The 26,899-nt window shown below is 43.5% G+C and overlaps 1 protein-coding gene across 2 annotated transcripts in view; it reads right to left on the bottom strand.

Annotated features, from left to right (window-relative positions):
• Positions 1-26,326, bottom strand: part of LOC100565811 (metabotropic glutamate receptor 6) — a 66,777-nt gene extending 40,451 nt beyond the window's left edge. Inside the window, exon 1 of one of the 2 annotated variants that reach the window (XM_003216716.4) lies at positions 25,972-26,326. The gene's annotated coding sequence lies outside the window, so the exon portion shown is untranslated. The remainder of the gene's footprint in view (positions 1-25,971) is intronic. The other variant, XM_062971647.1, reaches the window with a different exon arrangement.
• Positions 26,327-26,899: the final 573 nt, after the last annotated feature.

Raw genomic sequence — 26,899 nt, 5'->3', positions numbered from 1 at the left:
TGTGGTTGCTTGAACATTGGATATGACTCTGGAGACCAGGGTTTGAATCCCCACTTGGCCATAGAAACGCACTGAGTGACCTTGGACATGTTACACTCTCTCGGCCTCAGAGGATGGCAGTGGCAAGCCTCTTCTGAGCATATCTTACCAGGAATAAAAACCTGTGCCAGGGTCACAATAGGTCTGAAATGATTTGTGTATATATGTGTAGTTTACAAGCCCTTCCTTGCTTGCTCCTTGAAGCAAAGTAAGGCAGAGGTTTTCCAAACTTATCGATCTGCCATATTTAGTCCATAGGGAAGAATCTATCACAAGATCTCTTGCTTGGGACTCATTGCAATGAGCTAGAGCAGTGGTTCTTGATCTGAGGGCAGCGGCCGAACAGTGGACCGCGAGAACAAAAATCCGGTCAGTGAACCTCCTTTCTCTTTATTTATTTATTTTATTTTATTTTATTTTTGCTCCTTTCTGCAGAGCTGACCATTGCATTGGAAAGACCACGTCAGTTCTAGGTTATTAAATATGGTTTTTTTATGGGCAAGCAGATGGTGACTACTGGATGGCATATGTTCTGTATCAGAAACTAGAGCCGATGTGGTCTATCCAATGCAGTTTTCTGATTCAGCACCCCAGATAACCAAACCAAATGTGAAGTTGACCAAAAACTGATTTGGAACCCTTTTGGTACTAATGTTGGAGCTTGGTCCCTGGTCAAAAAAGGTTGGGAACCACTGAGCTAGAGCTTTGCACAGTGTTGTGTTTAGTGAAGGGAAACTTTTCAGTAGTTCAGGAATGATGAAAAATAACCACTTAACCACTACAAAAGTTGGCTTGATACACCAACTAAGGCCATGGGTCTCAACCTGTGAGTCCCCAGATGTTTTGGCCTTCAACTCCCAGAAATCCTAACAGCTGGTAAACTGGCTGGGATTTCTGGGAGTTGTAGGCTAAAACACCTGGAGTCCCACAGGTTGAGAACCACCGAACTAAGGCTACAATTTGAGGCTTGATTGGACACATATAGGATGGCACTATGACTTTATAAGAAAGAGTTGAAATATGTGTGAATGTGGTTCGACTGCAATTCCCATCAACTGACAACATGGCTAACAAAAATGATGGCAGTTGTAGCTCAAAGAGGTTCCACACCTTAGGAGACTGAAACAATAATATTGCTTTGGACAATGGATGTGGAGAGCAGGCAGGTGCAGCACCATGGCTGTTCCTCTTGGATTCACTGGCTGTTTCCCATCTATTTTTGCCACACAATGCACCTTCATGCTCTCTAAACTAGTACTGAGAGATGCACCTTCACTGTAGAGTGAGCGCAGTATGACACCACCTTAGCTGCCATGGTGAAGTGCTATCCAGTCTTGGATGCTGCAGTTTTATTAGGTCTTTAGTCTTATCTCCCAGAGTGCTGATGTCTCATCAAACTACAAACCCCATAATTTTATCACACTGAGCCCGGCAGGAGCCCCCTGGCAGCACAATGGGTGCTGGCCTGACTGATGACCAAAAGGTTGGTGGTTCAGCTCTAGCTTCCCATGTGGGGACATGAGAGAAGCCTCCCACAGGATGGTAAAACATCAAAAACACCCGGACATCTCTTGGGCAATGCCTTGCAGATGGCCAATTCTCTCACACCAGAAGTGACTTGCAGTTTCTCAAGTTGCTCCTGACACATACACACAAACTGAGCCCATCCTTCCACAGCACTGACAAGTGGAGTCAAACTACATTCATTCCGCATAGGCAAACTGATGAAGAAACACAACCTACAAACTATCTACAGACCCACAAAGAAAACCCAACAAATGCTACGGTCAGCGAAGGACAAGAGGGATCCTCTCACTTCTGCAGGAGTCTACCGTATACCATGCAGCTGTGGACAAGTCTACATAGGGACTACCAAACGCAGCGCCCAAACATGAGTCAAAGAACATGAGAGGCACTGCAGACTCACTCAACCAGACAAATCAGCCATAGCAGAGCACTTGATGAGCTCGGGCTGTGGCGCAGGCTGGAAAGCAGCTGCAATGAATCACTGCAATGAATCACTCTGACCAGGAGGTCATGAGTTCGAGGCCTGCTCGGAGCCTATGTTTGTCTGTCTTTGTTCTATGTTAAAAGGCATTGAATGTTTGCCTATATGTGTAATGTGATCCGCCCTGAGTCCCCTTCGGGGTGAGAAGGGCGGAATATAAATGCTGTAAATAAATAAATAAATAAAACCTGGACACAGTATATTATTTGAGAACACAGGAATGCTCGGCCACTCCAACAACTATCATGTCAGACTACACAGAGAAGCCATTGAAATCCACAAGCATGTGGACAACTTTAACAGAAAGGAGGAAACCATGAAAATGAACATGGCTACCAGTATTAAAAAAAACTCAAAAATCAGAACAGTTAATAAGAAGGAACTCCTCTGGAAACAGAGGAGTTCCAGACATGAATCAACCAGGGGCAGCTAACGACTCTGAACAAAGGATGCCCCCAGGCAGGAAGAAGCCAGGAGATGAAGCTATTCAATGCTAATTTAGGTGATTAACTACAACGTTCACACTGGCCTCCAACTCACAAGAGTTCTTCTCTCACCCTGGACTTTCCACAGATATATATAAACCTTCCTTGCTTAGTTTCTCCATACCTCACAACCTCTGAGGATGCCTGCCATAGATGTGGGTGAAACGTCAGGAGAGAATGCTTCTGGAACATGGCCATACAGCCCGGAAAACATACAACAACCCTACATTCATTCTGCCATATAGATGCACCCTCAGCCACTACCTGTGCAGAAAGGCTTGGCTGCCAGTCTAACCAGTTTCTATGCATGAACACTAGAGGTAAAAGTCCCATCGTGTTCTTCATGTTAAGCTGAAAAATGTCTTGGGACAACCCAACTTGTGTACAGCAAATGATGGAAAGGATGAATGCCACTTTAATTTTCACTTCTGGCCATAAAATGCCTTTCCAGGGCTCCTGCTTTGCCCCCTGGGCATAACTCTTCCCTGAATCCTGATTTGGCATATTTTTCTATGCACAGACAGACCTTTCTCTGAATGAAGTGCACCTCTGGATCAGAGGAATTATCCTCCTGCCAGAACCTCTTACAGCTCGGAGAGATGATGTACGCGAGTGTGTGTGTGAATAAATATGATGCTTAAAGAGAGAAGAGAAAGCACTAGGGAGAGGGGGAAGAGCAGAGGGCTGGGAGCAAAATCTGGAAGGAACTGTATTTTGAAAGCTTTTCCTAGTACCTGACCCAAAACACACAAGGCCACTCTCTCGGCAGCTTTGGCTCTGAAGCATCCAGGCCTGAAGGAAGAGCGCAGCCACCTCCATCCCAGGGAGAGGCGGAGAGAGGCAGCAATGGGACCGTTTTTGGAAATAAAGCCCCTGAAAAGGGCTCTGTCTGCAGTTTTTCATCTCCCAAACAAGTCTGTCACTGTCTGCCTATCCAGCCATCCATTCATCCATCAATCTGCCCAATCATCCATTTTTCTCTATCAGCCTTTTCTCTCTAAAACTATCTTATCTATTCATCTGTCTGCCATCTAGCTATCCGGTCCAGAGCTTGGAAAAGTAACTTTTTCCTGGATGACAACTCTCAGAAGTCCTAATGCTGTACCATAGGCCACTTTGCTTTTTTAAAGAGACCATATAGGAAAATGGAAAATATCTGAGGAAGGGAAAGGCTGCAAGTTCTTGGTGCTAGTAAAAGTGCAGTGAGGGTAAGATAAAGGTAAAGGTTTTCCCTTGACATTAAGTCTAGTTGTGTCTGACTCTGTGGGGTGGTGCTTATCTCCATTTCTAAGCCAAAGAGCCAGCGTTGTCCGTAGACACCTCCAAGTCATGTGGTGGGCATGACTGCATGGAGTGCCACTACCTTCCTGCCCAAGTGATACCCATTGATCTACTTACATTTGTATGTTTTCAAAGTGCTAGGTTGGCAGAAGCTGGGGCTAACAGTGGGAGCTCGCCTCGCTCCCCGAATTTGAACTGCTGACCTTTCAGTCAGCAAGTTCAGCAGCACAGCGGTTTAACCCACTGCGCCACCCAGTGGGGGTATTTTCTTGCAATCTCAAATGGTGGGTTTGCATGAGTGTGTGGTTTGGAGGCAAAACATGATCCAAAAGGATTTTTTTAAAAATGGGGACTGAGATGTGTGGTGTGGGATTTCAGGGGCCACAAAAGCTGGCTTCTTGGGTTCTATGTGGCTCACAGTCTGCACGTTACTGAGGCTTTGAATCCAAGAAAGAAACTGCACTTGGACTTTCAACTCATTTGTAGCCTTTCAGAAAAACTGCCTTCGTGGAAACAAGACAGGGCATTGATAATGTGATTGGGTTGTGAGTTTTCCAGGCTGTATGGCCATGTTCCAGAAGCATTCTCTCCTGACATTTCACCTGCATCTATGGCAGGTGTTGGAAACTAGGCAAGTGGGGTTTATCTGTGAAATGTTCAGGGTGGGATAAAGAACTCTTGTCTGACTGAGGCAAGTTTTAATATTTCAATTGGCCACTTTGATTAGCATTGAATAACCCTGCAGTTTCAAATCCTGGCTGTTTTCTGCCTTGGGGAATCCTTTGCGATTCATGGCTGGAATCAATCCAGTGATTCTGGCCATGAAAGCCTTCGACAACACAATAATGTGACTGGTTTGGTTTAAAAGGAAGGGGGGGGGAAGGAGGGGAGTTTTTAAGAGCATGAACAGGAAGGTCATTATTCTGGACAGAGAAAATAACATCCAAGAAGTGAAAGGGAAAAAAAAACCCTTTTCTCACTGTGTGGAATGGGGTAGATACTGGGAGCCTCACCGGGAGGGAAAGGAATATAGCTGGTGGTTGTTGCCACCAAATAGGAATTCTTTACAAGTTACACGTTTACGTTGACACACTATGTTTAAATCCTGTCAAAAAAAACTGCAACCATATGATTACTCCACAGTTTAGTGTCAGGCATTTAAAGTACAAACCAGTCAACCAAATCTAGCCCCAAATTCTTCTATAGTTGAGCAGTGTGTGTGTGTGTATGTGCATTCAAGTCGCTTGACCAAAGTATGATGACTCCATGAATTTCATAGAGATCTTTCTTAAGCAAAGGATATGCAGAAGTGGTTTCCGCCAAATCCTTCCTCTGAAATGTAGTATACAGCATCTGGCATTAATTGGCAGTCTTCCATCCAAGTACTAACCATGGATGTCACTGCTTAAGATGGGATCTAGTGCCTTTAAGGCCTCAGAGTGGAGAATTAGGCCAGAGCCCCCAGGGGCGCAATGGGTTAAACCCTTGTGGTGACAGGACTGCCGACCAAAAGGTCGGCAGTTCGAATCCAGGGAGCGGGTGAGCTCCTGTCTGTCAGCTCCAGCTCTTCATGTGGGGACATGAGAGAAGCCTCCCACAAGGATGGTTTGTTGTTGTTTATTTGTTCAGGTGTTTCAGGTGTGACCTCATGGACCAGCCCACGCCAGAGCTTCCTGTCGACCGTCAATGCCCCCAGTTCCTTCACGGTCAAGCCAGTCACTTCAAGGATACCATCCACCCATCAAACATCAAAACATCTGGGCGTCCTCTGGGCAACGTCCAATTCTCTCGCACCAGAAGCAACTTGCAGTTTCTCAAGTCGCTCCTGACACGAGAAAAAATTATGTCAATTATTGAAATAGGAAGGACTGGTCAAGAGTTGGGGGGACGAGAAAGTTCTCCAGCTGCTTAAGACTCTAGCTCTCGTCACCCTCACCCTCATCAGTATGGCTGGGGATGATGGGAGTGTATCACAAAACTTTCAGAATGCCCTGGATAAGGGAAAGCAGTCATAAGGAGATGCTGGCATCTTTCTGTAGGAAATGGGGAATGATAGCAATAGAAGTTGGGCTAGGCATCGCTTGAGTTAAACCATGAATTAACTGGGTTGTGGTATGTCTTTCGGGCTATGTGGCCATGTTCCAGAAGTATTCTCTCCTGATGTTTCGCCCACATCTATGGCAGGCATCCTCAGAGATTGTGAGGTGGTCACAACCTCTGAGGATGCCTGCCACAGATGTGGGCGAAACGTCAGGAGAGAATACTTCTGGAACATGGCCACACAGCCTGAAAGACATACAACAACCCTTTGATCCCGGCCATGAAAGCCTTCAACAACACATGAATTAACTGTGAGTCCTGGGGTTGCTGGGAGGATTAAATGTTCTCCTCATATTGTTAATTATTAAAACATACATAATTTTAACAATATTAATCTCTTTGTTTATTCTTTTGTTTGTTCATTGTTTAATTATCTTGTGAGGAAGTAACAGAAATGGCTAAGCAAATAATTTTTGAAGCCATAGGAGCTTAAGCTAGGAAATCCGTGGTTCTCTGCAGCTCCCATTGCTCTTTGCCAAAATCTCCATTGGCTGGGGCTGATGGGAGTTGTAATCCAGCAAAATCTGGTAGATCCTCGCCCCTGCATTAGGTTATCGGGGTTTCTTGGCTCACACCTGGATTTGCAAAATACATTAAGAAGTGCTCCACCATGTGATTACATTCTTTCAAAAAGACTGGAAGTCATTCATTTAAAAATGTAATTTATCCACATGGACTTAATTAATTTTGGAGCAATGATGTTAAAACTTGTTTTACTCATTGGAATGATACTGACATTAATCGAGCAAGTCATGATGAACATGTCATATTGCTTTAATTCATTACTTGAGGGTATTGTTTGGGAATTGGTGGTGCCTTTTTTGGTTATACTTAGTCGTTGCAATTGATCTTTGGAAATGTAAATTAATAGGCTACTGACAGTTAATTTAACAAATCAATTTTATAATTTTCACTAAAAGACCTATCTGGGGTTGTTTTTTGTTTAATGTCCATGAAGAATCAAACCTGAAAGATAAATTCACAAATGTGGATGGTCAACTATAATGAAACAAACAACCCACCAACCTCATAACTAACCCATTATTAGCTAAGGGGTTGGTGTTAATTTTTTTAATGTTTGTAATTGTTTTCCAAGGATAGTGGGTCTGTAATAAAACTGCATTATATGGTTAGTGTAGACCATGCATAGGCAAACTTCGACTCTCCGGGTGTTTTGGACTTCAACTCCCACAATTCCTAATAGCTTCCCGACTGTTAGGAATTGTGGGAATTGAAGTCCAAAACACCTGGACGGGCGAAGTTTGCCTATGCCTGGTGTAGACTCATACAGTGCAGTGTATACAGTTAAACTGCATTAAATGAGTTTACAGTGTTCCCTCACTTATTGCGGTGGTTAGGTTCCAGGACCACCCGCAATAAGTGAAAATCCGCAAAGTAGGGACACTATATTTATTTTAATATTTATACATTATTTTAGTAGTTATACATTATTTTAAGTCTTTATCAATCAATCATGTGTTGATAAATCGCCTCCTTCTCCTCCCGTTGCCGCTTGGGCTCCTTTTCTCTCCCTTTGGTTTTTCCTTTCTCCCTTCCTTAGGCTGTAAATTGTAATTTTTTATGATTTATAATAGTCTTTTAGAGTTTATTGTAAAACCAGGAAACAGCGAATCCACGAACCGCGAAGTAGTGAGGGAACACTGTATACTGATCATATAACAAAGTTTCAAGCTGTATTATATGGCAGTGTAAATGGGAACTGAGAGAGTCTACAAAGTTGTATAATACAATAGTAAATTTTCCTTTTCCTAGCACTGGCAGCATGATTCAAAGTATAATCAGACAATTGCTATCAAAGAGAAACAACAAGAATGGACCGTGGTCAATATCCAAAGAGTGCTCATCATAATGCTTCCAAAATAGAATAAGATTGAATGATGGGACCTGTCGAGAATTTGCCTGTTGCATATATGTTATGAACATATTACATAACAACAATAATTGCCACCCACAGTACAGTAACTCCACAATCCACCCTCCGTGCTACCCATCACCTTGCCTTCTGTCACTGAACTCCGTCACTTTGTTTGTGCACATTTGCAGGTGGTGAGTTGTCTATGTATGTGTATATGTTTCTAATGTACATTGTGGGTGTATTACAATTTTAAAATTAAAAAATTACAAAATTACAAAACCCCAATAATAATTGCCTTTGGAGAGTGAAAATTGAAATGACTTGATTATAAGGATTGGTCAGATTATAATTATTAAATTTTGTTTTGTAAATTGATAGAAATCTGAATTGGTTTATAGGTAAAAGTAAAGGTTTTCCCCTAACATTAAGTCTAGTTGTGTCTGACTGGGGGGGTTGGTGCTCATCTCCATTTCTAAGCTGAAGAGCTGGCGTCGTCCAAAGACACCTCCAAGGTCATGTGGCCGGCATGACAGCATGGAGCACCATTACCTTCCCATCACAGCAGTACCTATTGATCTATTCGCATTTGCATGTTTTCAAACTGCTAGGTTGGCAGAAGCTGGGGCTAACAGTGGGAACTCAGTCTGCTCTCTGGATTCAAACCACCAACATTTCAGTCAACAAGTTCAGCAGCTCAGCAGTTTAACTAGCTGTGATAAGGGTATCTATATTAAAGTGAATAACTCCCTTGTTACATCGGTTCCACTGGCTGCCAATCTGCTATCGAGAACAATTCAGAGTGCTGGCTTTAGCCTATGAAACCCTAAATGGCTCTGGCCCAGCTAACCTGTCTGAACGTATCTCTCCCTATGAATCTGTTAGAGTGTTAAGTCTGGGGAGGCCTTGCTCTCGGTTCCACTTTTTTTCCTAAAAAAGTAAAATCCTGGCTGTGGAAGCAGGCCGTTGGCGAGTAGTAAAATTAAAGTGCACAGAACTCAAGCAATTTGGGTGACAATTTCAGGATTTGTGCTATGTTTACATATTTTAATTGATTTTAATTTGTATTTTGTACATTTTTATTTTAATGGTTCATTGTGTTATTGTGCATTTTTTATTTTTGTATAATTGTGGCATTGAATGTTTGGCAAAATTGGAAGCCGTTCTGAGTTGGAAGCCTGCAGGGTGAGATAGAGTGGGGTAGGAATAAAGTAAATAAATAAATACATTTAGAAATATAAAAATAACTCATGCAAGGGCTAGTGTTACTTTTGATCTTGTTAATTGACAAAGGCCCCTTCCAATCCCCGTTCATCACAGATATGGTGGGATTTTCTGCCTTGATATTCTGGGTTATATGGCTGTGTGGAAGGGCCCATAGTTAGAAGTCTACCATATAGGAGAAGGCTACACACAGAGACACACAGAAACACACAAAAAGGAATGCAGCTTCTAAAACCAAGAACGAATGATGCAATGTGTATAAATTTTTTAACCGATGTCTCAAAATAAGCCATGCGGCCCATGCCTGCCAGCTTTGGTCTTCATTTAAGCACTTACTGGTGTCCTGTATTAGTTCAGTATGTGCTTGTCAAACTTGCTCTCCTTGTCAGCATGACTTCTTTTTAAAAACAACAAGCTGTGCCCAGCCATGTATTGCCATGACGAAGTATGGTGGCATGGGAAATAAAGTATTGAGGAATTGTTGGTAGTTAAGGTAAAGGGTAAAGGTTTTCCCCTGACATTAAGTCTAGTTGTGTCTGAATCTGAGGGTTGGTGCTCATCTCCATTTCTAAGCTGAAGAGCCAGCGTTGTCCGTAGATTCCTCCAAGGTCATGTGGCATGACTGCATGGAGTGCTGTTACCTTCCCGCCAGAGCAGTACCTATTGATGTACTAAAATTTGCATGTTTTCGAACTTTTGGGTTGGCAGAAGCTGGGGCTAACAGTGAGGGCTCACTCCGCTCCCCCAATTCAAACCTGCGACCTTTCGGTCCACAAGTTCAGCAGCTCAGCACTTTAACACGCTGCGCCATCAGGGGATATTATTTCCTAAAGCTTGTGAATATATATTTCTGTTTGTTCTTTTTTTGTCTGTTGAAGGCAAGTATGAATGCTGCAATTAGGAAAAATGATTAGCATGTAATGGCCTTGCAGCTTTAAAGCCTGGCTGGTTCCTCCCTGAGGGAATTTTTTGTTGGGAGGTGTTAGCTAGTTCTGATTGTTTCCTGTCTGGAATTCTCTTGTTTTCAGAGTGGTGTTCTTTGCGATATTTTATGTGCTTCTACTGTCTGTGTAAATGAAGAAGTACCCATATACAGTGCTTGAGCGCACACATTCAAAAAAAAAAAAGTCTGTGGCCCTCAGAAAACAGAGGATTTGCCAGACTTTGGTGATGGGAATACTTTGTTGGGAGGTGTTAGCTGGCCCTGATTGTTTCCTGTCTGAAATTCCCCTGTTTTTAGAGTGTTGTTCTTTATTTAGTGTTCTGATTTTAGAGATTGTATTGTTCTGTTTTATTATACCACAGTAATTTTTATATATTTTGATTTTAGTGTGTTTGAATACTTGGAGCAAGATTGTGTTCATTTTCACAGTTCACAGCAACACAATAATAATAATAATAATAATAATAATAATAATAATAATAATAATAGTAATGATAGTAATAATAATGACTTTGGTAATACACACTGCTTCACTCCCTTCTCAGCTTCCTTTCTGGAAGAATCCTTTCTTGGGAGGTGTTTCCTTTGTGGAATTCCCAATTTCCCTGCTTTCAGAGTGTTGCTCTTTATTTACTTTCCTGGTTTTAGAGATTATATGGTTCTGTATTATTCTACCACAGTAATTATTTCATATTACAGTAGAATCTCACTTATCCAACATTCGCTTATCCAATGTTCTGGATTATACAACTCAGTCTGCCTTTTAGTAGTCAGTGTTTTTGTAGTCAATGTTTTAAATTCATTATGATATTTTGGTGGTAAATTTGTAAATTACTACATAGCATTACTGCGCACTGAGCTATTTTTTCTGTCAAATTTGTTGTATATCATGATGTTTTGGTGCTTAATTTGTATAATATTACCTAATTTGATGTTTAATAGGCTTTTCCTGAATCCCTTCTTATTACCCAACATATTCACTTATTCAACGTTCTGCCAGCCTGTTTATGTTGGATAAGTGAGACTCTACTGTATATTTATAATCTTATATTATCTGCTTAGAATTGGATTATATGAGGCCCCTTCTACACAGCTGTATAAAATGCACACTGAAGTGGATTATATGGCAGTGTGGAGTCAAGATAATCCAGTTCAAAGCAGATCATATAAGATTATAAATGGGTTATATAGCTGTGTGGAAGGTCCTTGAGTCTACACTGCCATATAATCCAGTTCAAATCAGATAATCTGTATTTTATAGGCAGTGCGGAAGAAGCCTGGTTGAAGAGGCCCTGGGCTGAGTGGGTTGCTAGGAGACCAAGTGGGCGGAGCTTAGCCTTCTAACGGGCAGCAATTGGATAAAAACAATTATTCCTCTCCCTCTAATTAGGATTTTATTTTTATTTTTTGTTGTCGGAACCTAGGGGCAAGGATGGTGGGTTGTGTTGCCAAATTTCGTGGTTCTGGGGTGTTTAGTTGTGTTGCTTACTTCTAGGCCCTCAGTCCATTACATTTTTATATATATAGAATGACATTCACGTCTCCTGGTCATATTATCTGATGTAAGGTTTTATTTTATTACATTTTTAACTCATTTTTAACTCATTTACTTTCATGAGTTACGAGCTTCTATGTTTCTAGGGTATTTCCGAAGCCCCCTTTAAAGCCCATTCCACACAGCTGACTAAAATCCCACATTATTTGCTTTGAACTGGAATATATAGCAGTGTGGACTCAGATAACCCAGTTCAAAGCAGATATTGTGGGATTTTCTGCCTTGATATTCTGTATTATATGGCTGTGTGTAAGGGCCCTATATCTTTTTACACTTTGTATCCAAATCTCTATGTTTGTTTCAAGTCCCCAAATCCATTATGTCAAGGCAAAATATAAGCAAAATTGTTCCTTCACTGGAGAGAAGAAACCACCAGAAACAGGATGACTTACAAGCCACCGGAAGGGAGAAAGGAAGGAAGGCAAGGGACAGAACCAAAAAACAAGAAAGCAAAAGCAGAAAGGCAAAGCATAGACATGGAAACATGTCGGAATATAGTATATCGCAGGACTGGTACCTGCAATTTCATTTACCCATGCCCAATAAATATGTCCTCTCTCAGCATTTTTAAATCCTCTTGCATGACTCAGTAGGCTGTTAGGAATTGTGGGAGTTGAAGTCCAAAACACCTGGAGAGCTGAAGTTTGCCCATGCCTGCTCTATATTTTTCTTCACTTATGTACTTCATTACAAAAGGGATTGCTGTCCTGTGTAGTTTCACCTATCCACATGACCAGGGTTTGAATTTCTGCTCAGCCATGGAAACCTATTGGGTGATCTTGGGCAAGTCACACTTTTTCAGCCTCAGAAGAAGGAAAAAGGCAAAACCCTTCTGAACAAATCTTGCCAAGAAATCTCTGTGATAAGTTTGCCTTACAGTTGCCATTAGTTGGAAACGAAGGCACACAGCAACAGTGTGAATTGATGGCAACGGTAGCTACTTTAGAGCTGAAGTAGACCAAAGAAAGATCTAGATGCACTGGTGGCTCTCTGGGTGGTAGGAAATAGATAAACAGAGGCCCCTTCTGTTACAAACTGATGATGTTAAATAGAAGCTCTTATGTGTGCCTGAGATCCAGAGTCACCCACAGAACAATAGCATGCCACTCAGGTTTGCAGAACAAAAATACAGGAACTTTACTTATTCCAAGAGATCAAAAACAGTAGTATTTACAATGGTCCCTCTGATCACTTACAGAAGTCTACAGTCATAAATAGTCATTTCTCAGTCCACAAATCTGCTTCAGAGAAGAATACAGTCCTGGGTCTTCTCCCTCTTTTCTCAGGAGCAAGCAGGCCTCAAAAATAGCAAGGCCTCTCCAAATACAAAAGCTTTCTTTACTAGCAGACTCAGACTGAAAACTTGTCCAAACCTGTTCTGCAGCAGCAGAACAGAAACAGTAACAAATCCATTCCCAAGTCTTTGCAGGCTCGGCCAATCAGCTTTATTAACTTCATTTCCCAGTTAACACACACAGCATAGTGCCTTTGCAAACCATGACACCTTCTACACTGCCATATAAAATCCAGATTATCTGCTTTGGACTGGATTATATGGCAGTGTAGACTCATATAATCCAGTTCAAAGCAGATAATGTGGATTATCTGCGTTGATAATCTGGATTATATGGCAGAGTAGAAGGGGCCAAAGATTTCTGATGCCTACATGTGTTTGATATAGATTACAACAACGGGACTTCCTTCCTCCTGCCCCAAATTATACTACTGAAATGAAAATAGATTTGGATGGCCAGCACGGGATTTTGGAGTGTGGCTGGAGAGCAGGTTTTGCTCAGGTCCTTGGAGTCCTTGTGCACAACAAGTTAAACACGAGCCAACAATGTCATGCAGCGGCAAAAAAAGCCAATGGATTTTGGTCTGCATACATAGGAGTATAGTGTCTAGATCCAGGGAAGTCACGCTCCCCCTCTATTCTGCCTTGGTCAGACCACACGTGGAATACTGTGTCCAATTCTGGGCACAACAATTGAAGGGAGATGTTGACAAGCTGGAATGTGTCCAGAGAAGGGCGACTCAAATGACCAAGGGTCTGGAGAACAAACTCTATGAGGAGCGGCTTAAAGAGCTGGGCATGTTTAACCAGCAGAAGAGAAGGCTGAGAGGAGGCATGATGAGGGCCATGTATAAATATGTGAGGGGAAGTCATAGGGAGGAGGGAGCAAGCTTGTTTTCTGCTGCCCTGGAGACTAGGACGCGGAACAATGGCTTCAGGAAAGGAGATTCCACCTGAACATCAGGAAAAACTTCCTCACTGTGAGAGCTGTTCATCAGTGGAACTCTTTGCCCTGGAGTGTAGTGGGAGCTCCTACTTTGGAGGCTTTTAAACAGAGGCTGGATGGCCACCTGTCGGGGTTGCTTTGAATGTGTATATACTTATGTATTGTTGTTTATATGCGGCACTTGGAGTGCTTCTGTGAGCCACCTCTTCAGGGAGATGGTGGCAGGGTATAAATAAAGATTTATTATAATTATTATTTATTATTACATGTCAAAGAAAGGAACTGAAAAAAACACTTTTGAGTATTTCCTGCCTAAGAAAACCTGATGAAATTCATGGGTTTTCCATACATTGACAAGGGTTTTGTGTGTGTGTGTCCCAAGCGACTTGAGAAAATGCAGATCACTTCTAGTGTGAGGGAATTGGCTGTCTGCAAGGGTGTTGTGCAGGGGACGTTCAGATGTTTTGATGTTTTTACCATCCTTGAGGGAGGCTTCTCTCATATCCCTGCATGGAGATGAAGCTGTTAGAGGGAGCTCATCCATGCTCTCCCTGGGTTGGATTCAAACCAGCAACCTTCAGGTCAGCAACCTAACCTTCAAGTCATCAGTCCTGCCAGCACAAGGGTTTAACCAACTGTGTCACTGGGGGCTCCTATTTTGACCACTGAACCAAAAGAATGTATCACAGGTACTGTTCCATTATTTGGGCGGAGACTGAAAGGGGTCACTAGACAGAGAAAGTCCATTTTATGGGGGGCAGGGGGAATGGGGGTTGAAGGAGTAAAACTATTCCCCCCTGTTTTCTTGTTATTCACCCCACCGATGTCGTCATTATGGAAACACCCCTCGTGTATGACACTGGACGGGGGAGAGGGAATAACCAGCAAAAATGGGGAAAATTGTTTTCCTCCTTCAACTCCCCCCCCCCCCCTATAAAATGGCCTTTTCTTCTCTATCTAACACTCCCTTTTGGGCTCTGCCCAGATAATAGAACAGTATAGTATCAAGTATTAATTTATCAGGTTTCAGTTGATGATGATGATGATAATAATAATTTATTTATAACCTACCCTATATCCCTCAGGGGACTCAATGATTCATTATCTAGTCCTTGGGATTAAACATTGGACTTAGATCATATACTGCCTGGAAGTCCTTTCTAGGCTTGTCGGATTGGTCAAGATGCCAGAAGTTGTTAGTAAATGAGAACACACACAAAAAACAAAGCAGAATGCTTTTGCCTGAGCCTATTAAGAAAGGCAACACTCTACGCCTCCCTCCCCCCCAAAGTGCAAAAATAATGTGACATTACTTTTGCACTTTGAATTCAGTTTGCAGGAAATGAAAGAAGCTGAGGACAAGGGGGAAAGCAGGTGAAGAAGAAACCAGGATGTCTTCAAAGCAGATAAAATGGGATTAAAAGGTAAAGGTAAAGGTTTCCCTTTGACATTAAGTCTAGTCGTGTCCGACTCTGGGGGTTGGTGCTCATCTCCATTTCTAAGCCGGTGTTGTCCATAGATACTTCCAAGGTCATGTGGCCGGCATGACTGTATGGAGCGCCGTTACCTTCCCACCAAAGCAGCACCTACTACTAGGTTGGCAGAAGCTGGGGCTAACAACAGGAGCTCACCCGATCCTGCAGATTCAAACCACCGATCTTCCAGTCAGCATAGCAAAGGATATTCATGAATGTCTCTGCCAGATTGGGATGATCAAAGGGCATGAAATTAGGAAATAGATATAGGTAGCAAGATCATACATACATCCTGTAACCAAGCAAAAGGGGGGAAAGTTGCCTAAACCTGAATTGTTGAGGTTGGGTACCCCTCCTTCTTCCTGTAGTGTGACTAAAAGCAATACAACGATGGCACCAAAGCTGGGGCTTTATCCTTCTTTTGTAAACATCACAATGTGACGTAGTTGTGCCTTAGTTGTTGCCAAAAAATGGAATTATTTACAAATAAGTCATTGTTTGTAACTTGTTATTTATAGCTTGTTCCTTTTAAGCTCTGCCAGTGTAATGCCTGAATCAAACCGGGTAATCAAGCCTCGATACAGGCAAGGTTTGGACTCACAGCTCAAGCAAAACGTATGCATGCTCCCAACTCTGGCTCAACAGGTTCAGCCAGTGCAAATAACCTGAAAAGCTGTGTTGGACTATTGACTGACCTGGGAAGGGTTGTAGCTCCCTAACAGAGAGCCTTTTACCCATGAAGAAAACCCAGGGTTCAGGTCCTTAGCATCTCCAGCCGGGAACGCCTGGAGAGCTGATAGCCAGTGCAGGCAATTCTGGGCTATTTTCTTTTTAATCCTGTTTGGAAGGAAGGGACCCTCTGTTTCATCCCCTGCCCCCCTTCCCTTGATCTCTGCAGACGCTTTGCCTTTTCCCAGCCTAATGCACTGAGCTATTATCCCAGCAGCCTGGGCTTTGGCACCAATCCCCTTTCGCTGTGGAGGGAACCACACCAGTTTCTGCTTTAATCAGCTGCATTTCAGCTTCAGAGTCACAGAGGGGGGTAAATAAAACCACACACACACCGTGCTAAAAAAACAGCACACTTTATCTTTCCCTTGCCCCCCCCCCCCAATAGTCCCCTATGCTTCTTCCTCTTTCCTTTCACAACTTTTGCTATCATTCTTTATTCCCAACTAGACAATTTTCCCATCTCACCCTCTTCTCCACTTTTGTCTGGAGCTCTCTTTCTCTCTCCATGCCAGAATCTAGGAACTGTGTATTTTTCATTGTGCAGAAAAAGGAATCACAGCCTAATGGTGGATTTAAATCTCTGGATATTTAATGCAGAAAAAAAAATCCAACTTCCTTTTCATTTATTAAAAAGAATGAAGCTTTTAGTCTCTAAGGGTTTAGAGAAAAAAAACACAGAAATGTATAGGCAGAACCTAGTGACATCTTAAATATCTGGATTCAGTCGGACTTTTGCACAGCAAAAATCAACACTTCAGTGCTCTTGAAGAGCTCTTTGCCAGTTCATTTTTAGTTTTTTCTTGAAGGATGTGCACTGCATGTTTGTGTGTGCCGTCAAATCACCTGTCAATGTGGGGAGCCCCTGATGGCACAGTGGGGGGCTGAACTGCTGACTTGAAGATTAGGTTGCTGACCTGAAGGCTGCCAGTTCGAATCCAACCTGGGGAGAGCACGGATGAGCAACGTCTTTGCAGACAGCCAATTCTCTCACACCAGAACCGACCTGCAGTTTCTGAACTCACTCCTGACACAAAAAAGTGCTCAGAATGCAGTCCTCCAAATGTTGTTGTTCTTGTGTGCCTTCAAGTTGTTTCTCATTCATAATGGATGGGGAACTGACAATGAATATCAGGTGCTTCGGGCTATATTTCAAAGGAAGGTACTGGGAAAACCACCTCTGAGTATTTCTTGCCTAAGAAAACCCCACAAAATTCATGGGGTTACCATAAGTCAAAGAGGAACTTGAAGAATCACACACACACACAGAATTGGTACACCCAGGAGCATAGCCGTGTGTGCATGTGTTACGGGTTCAAGCACTCTCTCCTCCCCCCAAAAGTTTGGAGGTAAAAAAAAAGAACTTGGTTTACTCGCGAATTTTAACCGGTTAAACAAATTCCCATGCTCAGTCTATGAGAAGCAAAAGTTTGGGTTCCTCCAGAATGGAAATCATTATCTCAACCAACTTTTGATAATTTATTCACACTATTATAACTGACCTTTCTGCCAATTTACATTGCAATAGTAGCAATAGCCAACATAGCAAAATAGAAGGTGTAGTACTTTGAGACAACCCATGCACTCTTCCTCCTTCCCCCATCACATGGGGGCATTTGGGCAAGGCCCATTGGCATCGTGTTCCTGTCCCCATCAGACAGGGGAAAGGGTGGCAATGCACCCTGTCCCTGCCCCCATCAGATGGGGGAAATACCCGAAAAACATTACCCAGAAGACGACTTACCTCCCATTGTTGGTGAGGAAGCATCTTGTGATGCTTCCTCACCACTTCAGTCATCAATGGGGTGGGGCCATGGCAGGCTCCATGGCCAAAGAGGAGCAAGGGGCCAAAAACCCTTTGTGTGATGAGGTTGACTGACCTAAAAAGTCATCTCGAAATTGTAACTATGAATGCCCAATGTACTAGTCCTCAAATACAGAATGAACTAATAGATATTTGTGGTGACAAGATAGTACAAAACATGGTTTAAAGATGCAATGCATCACAGTGTTTCTCTGTTTTGACAGATGAAACTTTGGATGTGAGTACATCAGAAGAGTTATCACTCTCAGTAAGGTACGTTGATGTTGAAGCTGCAGGAATAAGAGAAGACTTTATGTGAAGATTGGTGCTATGGCAGGTGGAGAACTTGCAGGCATTATTTTGAAAACACTGGAAAAAAATTGGGCTGAATTTGCAATGCTTGTATGGACAGGGTTATGATGGAGCTTCTAATTTGAGTGGTCACATTAGTGATGCACAGCCAATTATATTGCAGACGTATTCAATGGCTGTCTATATCCATGGGAGTGCTCACTCACTAAATCTAGCTTTAGCAAAAAAAAACTGCAGCATTCTGCCCATCAGAAACTGCCAAGGAACAATATAATCTGACTGGAACTGTTGAAAAAAAAACCCATAAAAGACTGTTTCTCTGAATCAAGAGCAAGCAGCCTGTTGCTGCTTTGTAAAATTCATTAGGTTGAGCAACATGATGCACTTTTACATTTTGTTGAACTATATAGTGTGGTGGTGAGAATACTTGAAGAACTAAAAGCAAATCCTCTATACAACAGCAAAACTTCTTTCCAAGCTAGACATATAGTCTAAGTACCAGAAAAACCCATAAAAGCTCACACCAAAAACAACTTGAAGGCACACAACAACAACAAATCAGTGGACCTTTTAACAAATGCATTTTTACTGCAAATTAAAGTACATATCAACTCATATTTTGATAATGTTTTTTCATCATCAAATCCAGTGCATTGTGTGAAAATAATAGGTCCTAATATCAAGTGTCTTAGAAAAGCTTCCTCAAGTAGTAGGATTTTAGAGGAAAAATAGGAGGCTGTGATTGTACCATATACCAGAGCCGGCCCTAGGTATTTTTGAAGTGTAGGCGAACAGAATTTTGCCCCCCTCCCCAAACCAATCACTGAACAATAAAAGCATTGGATAAGCAAAAATGTTGGATAATAAAGAGGGATTAAGGAAAAGCCTATTAAACATCAAATTACATTAAGATTTTACAAATTAAGCACCAAAACATCATGTTTTACAACAAATCAACAGAAAAAGCAGTCTCGACTGCGCCCCCGTATGTTTTGCAGCCGAAGCAACTGCTTAATTCGCCTCATTATTGGACCGGCTCTGCCATATATTGAAAATCACAGAATATAAACCAGGGATTTGTTAAACTGTTTAAGCAGCATATTTGATAGTCAAAATGGCTGTGATAGGAAAATAAGAAATCAGTGCAGAGCCAAGTAAGTTATCCATGACTGACCTGCCACATTGCCATTGACCACCTGAATGGAGTTCATGAACCATTACTTCCCCACAGATCAATATGAGATTATTTGCTTTCATGCAAACAGACATATGTGTTAAACAGAGGGCACCACTACCAAAATAAGCTTTCTTTGTTTCAAAGACTTTATCTTGAGGTTGCCTGGTTCTTCTCAAATTCTTTGAGTACACCCAATATTGTTGGCACAGTCAGACAACTGTGAAGAACCTTTCATGCCCTTTGCCTGATTATAGTATATCTTATTCTTCACATTGGCTGACATTGTCCTTCATGAGACTGACAGCATAGAGTCACTGAGTACACAAAGCAGATCCAGCCTCCATCCACAAATGGCAGAATGCCCACCTTGAAGGTATATTCCACTCTGGCCAACAAAGCCACAACTTCCACATGTCCTTTGCAGCACCATAAATGGAGCCTAGAAACTCTACCTGGAAACTTTTGGACTATACCTCCCAGGATTTGCCAGTCAGCATGGCCAATGGCCATGTTGGCTGGGGGATCTAGGGAACTGTAGTCCAAAAGGTGACTTTTCCAAGTGCAGGTCATAAGTCAGCAATAATGACAAACCTGTGACCAGTAGCTTCCACCATTCTTTGCTTGAACCTTTTAGAATAGGGGCACTCAACCTGTGGGTCCCCAGGTGTTTTGGCCTACAACTCCCAGAAATCCCAGCCAGTTTACCAGCTGTTAGGATTTCTGGGAATTGTAGGCCAAAACACCTGGGGACCCACAGGTTGAGAACCACTGTCTTAGAAGAAGCACCATGTTAGACCAGATCAGTGGTCCACCTAGTTCCTGAATCAAAGGGTCAGTGCCAAACATAAAGTGCTGGAGGTGCCCCAGAAAACTCCTTTCAAAGCTGCAGAGGGCAGAGACCATGATGGACAATTTAGAGAGCACCATGCCAAAAAGCATCTGTGCTGGGCCAGTTCAAGATATTTGGTTGTAGGAGGTAGAGAAACAAATGACACCTATTCCCACATGCTTAGATCAAGGTTTGTTGTTTGCCTTCAAGCTGTTTCTGCTTTATGGTGATCCTAACATGATCCTCTCATGGGGTTTTACTGGTTGAAAGTGCGTGACTTGAGCAGTGCCACTCAATGGATTTCTATGGCTGGGTGGTAAATCAAACCCTGGTTTCCTGAGACAATTCTGAGAGCCAGCATGGTGTAGTCAGTGGTTTGAGTGTTGGACTAAGACAGTGTGGTCCAACCTTTAGTTACCCGAGGGCCAATCAAACTTGAGTATAGGAATGTGAGGGCCAGAGACATTCCAGAAAGAAAACGAATTGCATAATTAATATTGAATTACATAATTCGAATATTAATATTTAATTAAATAATTAAAATATTTTTCCTGTAAGAAGGGCATGGGCCAACAAAAATGAATTGGTGGGCCGCATGTGGCCCGCAGGCCGCAGCTTGGACCACACTGGATTGAGATATTGGGAGACTGTGATTTGAATCCTTGCTCAGCTATGAAAACCCACTAGGTGACCTTGGACAAGTCACACCCTCTCTGCCTTAGAGAAAAGCAAAGGTAAACCCTCCATCTGCCAGGAGAACCACACAGTAAGTTTGCTTTAGTGTCGCCATGTCAGAAATCACTTGAAGGTACACACCTACTAAATAACCAACCATTTGTGGGCCTTTCATGAAACCCCAAAATTGCTGCCTGAGATGGTGGTCACACCCTCTCCAAAGGTAATCCCAGTTTTCACCTCTCATGCCTAAAGATCCTGCCCATCCCAATAACATGTTATCTCTAGAAGTGATCTGGAACAGTTCACTTGGGCCTTGCTACTGAAAAGATTGCTGCTTCGAATTGGACTAGTCTGAATTGGCTGTTAACTTATTTCCATTATGAATCTTGTTCAGATCAGTCATTGCATCTCATCCTTTCTGCTGACTGTCCTCAGATCAGGTCTCAAAACTGGTGATGTTTCTTCCCATATTTAGAGTTCAAGATAGTGGCAGCACAATGTAGTGGTCTGAGCACTGGACTATGACTCTGGAGGCTAGAGTTTGAATCCTCATTGAATCCCACAAAGGAAGGCAACGGCAAACCATAGATCGGAAATGACTTGATGATACTCAACAACAACCATGACAGTGGTAGAAATTGTTCATGGTTCCTCAGCAAAGTGGGAGAAATGAGCCATCTCCTTACTAGCACTTGCATGAGGCCTGGGCTGTGGCGCAGGCTGGTGAGCAGCCAGCTGCAACAAATCACTCTGACCAAGAGGTCATGAGTTCGAGGCCTGTGTTTGTCTCTGTCTTTGTTCTATGTGTATATGGCATTGAATGTTTGCCTTATATGTGTAATGTGATCCGCCCTGAGTCCCTTACGGGGTGAGAAGGGTGAAATATAAATACTGTAAATAAATAAATAAATAAATAAATAAATAAATATGGAGTGGCTGATAAAGACAAGCTCACTGTCACTGCCCCTGGCTGTATCTTTGTGAAGCAGGAATGGTTTTCAAATGGGTCTAGACTAGTGGTTCTCAACCTGTGGGTCCCCAGATGTTTTGACCTGCAACTCCCAGAAATCCCAGCCAGTTCACCAGTTGTTAGGATTTCTGGGAGTTGAAGGCCAAAACATCTGGGAACCCACAGGTTGAGAATCAGTGGCCTAGAATAAGATGGAGATCAAAGCCTCATAGCCCATCACTAACTGGAGATCACATCCAAAGGGCACTTCTTCATATACTGATTTTCTGTGGGCACAGTCAACCAGAACCTGCTTCTTTATGGAGCCCTTTGAAATGGAGTGGGAGCTGCCTAAGAGCAAGCTGACTTTTGTTAATGTGGGACAGAAGGCTCAGCTGTGCTTAAAAAATATTTAAATTTCTTTCATCCCATTGCCAACCATCTCCGAGGACTACAAGGAACGGCTTGGTGATCTGGGTAAGTTAACTTGGAGGAGACTAGGGGAGATTGCATGACAACCACCTTTAAGTATCTGAAGGAATGCATGGATAAGATGGAGGGAGTTTGTTTGTTGCTGCTCTCGAGACTAGAATCTGAACCAATGGGCTCAAATTAAGAGAAAAGAGATCCCATATAAACATTAGAAATAATTCCATTGCTGTAAGAGCTGTTTGAGGCTGGAATAAGGGGCATTACAGAGTCTCCTTTTTGGAGGGATTTAAGTAGGGGTTGGATGGTCATATCTCAGAATGGGGTTCCAGGCCAAAGTTTCTTTGATTCTATGATCGGGAACCTGGAGGACGAATACTATAGCAGGCATGGGCAAACTTTGGCCCTCCAGGTGTTTTAGACTTCAAGTTCCACAATTCCTAATAGCCTACCGGCTGTTAGGAATTGTGGGAGTTGAAATCCAAAACACCTGGAGGGCCAGAGTTTGCCCATGACTGTACTATAGCATCTGCTAGGTCTGAGGAATGATAGCGAATGTAGTCTTACCTTGGAGCAAGGTGCCAGACATGGCCTGAACTGTCTTTTACTGAAACCCAAGAATGATCAACCACAGAAAAATCATAATCCACCCCCACATCACTTTCCATGTGAGAAACTGGACTGTAGTGTTTTTGGGGGTAGTTCTTCTCCCCTTCCTTACATCAGGGCTTCTTAAACCTTTCCCACTTGCAACCCCTTTCTGCCTGAGAATTTTTAATGCGACACCAAATATATAAAACAGGTAGAAAAAGCAAACATTTCCTGATAACAAATCAGCACTTGCAAGGCTTGCTAAACAGGCTGAATTTTCCTTTTTGTGGAGTACAGCTGAGCATCTTCTGCAGAGTTCACCGTAAACACTGCACATTGTTGCTAACAGATTTGTGCAAATGGGTGATGTTCAGAAACAACATTTTATGGTTGTCACATTTTTCAGGAGCCCAAGAGTGAGCCAAGGGGACCCCATTTGGGGTCAGGACCCACAGTTTAAGAAGCAGTGCTTAAATGTGTCAAAGCTGTACCACCCCTCTCTATGGACACGATAGCCCAGTAAATTATTTAACCTTCTTGACCCGTGGAGAAGGGGCACATACATTCTTTCTTCCATTTGTGGAGCCTGCCTATGATCTAGAATGCTTCTACACTGTGGAATAAATGCAGTTGGGCACCACTTTAACTGCCACAGAGTCATGAGAATTGTAGTTTTTCAGGGTTTTTAGCTTTATTTGTCCGAGTGCACTGGTGCCTCACCAAATGACAACTTCTAGCGCTCCATCATATTGAGCCATGGCAGTTAATGCATTCATTCCACAGTGAATATTGGAAGCACTCTTTTTGACTGTCACCACCCATCTTTACTCAAGCTCGGCTCGCAGGCAGTCAGCATAACGAAGAGTGCCCCTGGACAAGTGCCGAGTGCATTTCCCTCTTCACAGAGTCATGACAAAGACAGAAGGACGAAGTGCTTCCAGTTCAGTGGGGTAGCATTTCTAGCTTCCTATTTTTGTCCAGAAAATTGAACCCTGCTTTGGCTCATTTTAGACTTGTGGTCAACCCAGGGTAGGCACTTGAGATCTTCTGAAACATTTCCCACCTGAGGAATTTTAACATGGCGCCAGGTACATAAAACAATTGTGAAAACCCAACATTAACTGATAACACACCAGCCTTTATAAGGCTTGCTTGTGTGAAGAAGCACTGCTAAAGAATCTTCTGCAGAGTCCACTGTAAACACTATACACATTGTGTTGTCAAAGGATTCCCTGGCCAGAATCACTGGGTCGCTGGAGCTCCCAGTGGCGCAATGGGTTAAACCCTTGTGCTGGCAGGACTGCTGACCAACAAGTCATGAGTTCAAATCCGGAGAGAGCGTGTGAGCTCCCTCTGTCAGCTCCAGCTCCCTATGCGGGGACATGGGACAGGCCTCCCACAAGGTTGGTAAAACATCAAACATTCAGACATCCCCCAGGCAATATTGTTGCAGACAGCCAATTCTCTCACACCAGAAGCAACTTACAGTTTCTCAAGTCACTCCTGACACAAAAAATGGGTTGCTGCGAGTTTTCCAGGCTGTATGGCCAAGTTCCAGACCTTTCGCCCACATCTATGGCAGGCATTTCCCAAGGTTGTGAGATCTGTTGGAAACTAGGCAGGTGGGGTTTATATATCTGTGGAAGGTACAGGATGGGAGAAAGAACTCTTGTCTGTTTGAGGCAAGTGTGAATGTTACAATTGGCCATCTTGATTAACATTGAATGGCCTTGCAGCTTCAAAGCCTGGCTGTTTTCTGCCTGGGGGTATCCTTTGCTGGGAGGTGTTAGCTGGCCCCGATTGTTTCCTGTCTGGAATTCCCCTGTTTTCAGAGTGATGTTCTTTATTTACTGTCCTGATTTTGGAGTACAGTAGAGTCTCACTTATCCAAGCCTCGCTTATCCAAGGTTCTGGATTATCCAAGCCATTTTTGTAGTCAATGTTTTCAATATATCGTGATATTTTAGTGCTAAATCCGTAAATACAATAATTACAACATAACATTACTGCGTATTGACCTACCTTTTCTGCCAAATTTGTTGTATAACATGATGTTTTGGTGCTTAATTTGTAAAATCATAACTTAATTGGATGTTTAATAGGCTTTTCCTTAATCCCTCCTTATTATCCAAGATATTTGCTTATCCAAGCTTCTGCCGGCCTATTTAGCTTGGATAAGTGAGACTCTACTGTATTTTTAATACTGGTAGATAGATTTTGTTCATTTTCATGATTTCCTCCTTTCTGTTGAAATTGTCCACATGCTTGTGGATTGCATTGGCTCCTCTGTGCAGTCTGATATGGTGGTTGTTAGCGTGGTCCAGCATTTCCGTGTTCTCAAATAATATATGGTGTCTAAGTTGGTTCAGGAAGTGCTCTGCTATGGCTGAGGTCTCTGGCCAGCTTGGTTAACACTGAATAGCTTGGCAGCTTCAAAGCCTGGCTATTTCCTGCCTGAGGGAAGATAGGGGAATTCCAGATAGGGAACATTCAGGGCTAGCTAACACCTCCCAACAAAGGATTCCCCCTCACAGGCAGCAGCAAGGCTTGTCTAGGTGATTAATAGCCACATTAACCCGGTGGCGAAGTGCGTTAAAGCACTGAGCTGGAGACCGAAAGGTGCCAGGTTCAAACCCCGGGAGCGGCGTGAGCGGCCGCTGTTAGCTCCAGCTCCTGCCAACCTAGCAGTTCGAAAACATGCCAATGTGAGTAGATCAATAGATACCGCTCCGGCGGGAAGGTAACGGCGCTCCATGCAGTCATGCCGGCCACATGACTTTGGAAGTGTCTACGGACAACGCCGGCTCTTCGGCTTTAGAAATGGAGATGAGCACCAACCCCCAGAGTCAGACATGACTGGACTTAACGTCGGGGGAGACCTTTACCTTTTTAATAGCAACATTCACACTTGACTCAAACAGGCAAGATTTCTTTCTCCCACCCTGGAGCTTCCACAGATATAGAAACCCCTCTTGCCTAGTTTCCAACAGATCTCACAACCTCCAGAGATGTGGGCGAAACGTCAGGAGAGAATGCTTCAGGAACATGGCCACACAGCCCGGAAAACTCACAGCGGTATGTCAATGGGTGGCGTGGGCTGCTGACAAAGGGGATGGGGATCGGCCGTTAGAGAGGCAGCGCTCCACGCTCTGCACATGCCCAGAGGCACGGCTTTGCCCGCCACCCGCGAAGCCCGAGCGGGCAGCTCTTGTCCGGACTCCCTCCCTCCGTCTCTCCCTCGCTCGCTCACCTGCTGCTGGCGCCCGGTGCTCCCCGCCCCTGGCCGGGAAGGGGTCTCGGCGGACGCATCTCCGGCTCGTGGGCCCGAGTGGGCAGCCCGGCGCGCGGCGGAGCAGGGGAACCCGCTCCTGGGGAGGAAAATCCTCGCGCGGTAATGCACCCGGCTTTGGAGGGGATTGGCGAGCGAATGGGAGGGAGGGCGAGAGCCAGGGAAGGAGGGAGGCGTGTGCGCGCCTCTCTCTCAATCCTCTCCCTTTCCAGTCCCCACCCTCCTCTTTCCCCTCCACACTCCTTCCCCCGATGTCTCTCTCTTTCTCTCCCTCTCTCTCTGACCGACTTTTCCCCACTTTGCCTCCCTCTGGACTGCTCCTGCTTGGCACGCGTGTTGGAGGCAGGTGCACACGCCGCGCCGTCCCCCAGGGCTGCCCGAGGACCACAGTCCAAGGAAAAGAGGGGCGGGCAGTGACGCATTCCCTGCTTGGGGGGTGGCGAACCCACTGTGGGATCCTCTCCTGCATTCTTATTGTTTTATTTTAATATTATTTTAATTGATTTTTCTATTATTTTAAACTTTAGAATCATAGAATCGTAGAGTTGGAAGAGACCTCATGGGCCATCCAGTTCAACTCCCTGTAAGAAGCAGGAAATCTCATTCAAAGCACCCCCGACAGATGGCCATCCAGCTTCTGCTTAAAAGCCTCCAAAGAAGGAGCCTCCACCACAGTCCGGGGCAGAGAGTTCCACTGCCTAACAGCTCTCACAGTGAGGAAGTTCTTCCTGATGTTCAGGTGGAATCTCCTTTCCTGTAGTTTGAAGCCATTGTTCCGCCGTCCTAGTCTGCAGGGCAGCAGAAAACAAGCTTGTTCCCTCCTCCCTATGACTTCCTCTCACATGGCTATTTATACATGGCTATTATGTCTCCTCTCAGCCTTCTCTTC

This window comes from Anolis carolinensis, chromosome 2, assembly GCF_035594765.1.
Source record: "Anolis carolinensis isolate JA03-04 chromosome 2, rAnoCar3.1.pri, whole genome shotgun sequence".
In the NCBI taxonomy this organism is placed as follows: Eukaryota; Metazoa; Chordata; class Lepidosauria; order Squamata; family Dactyloidae; genus Anolis; species Anolis carolinensis.
Note: the sequence above shows the minus strand (reverse complement) of the source record. Positions and strands in the feature narration are given on the sequence as shown.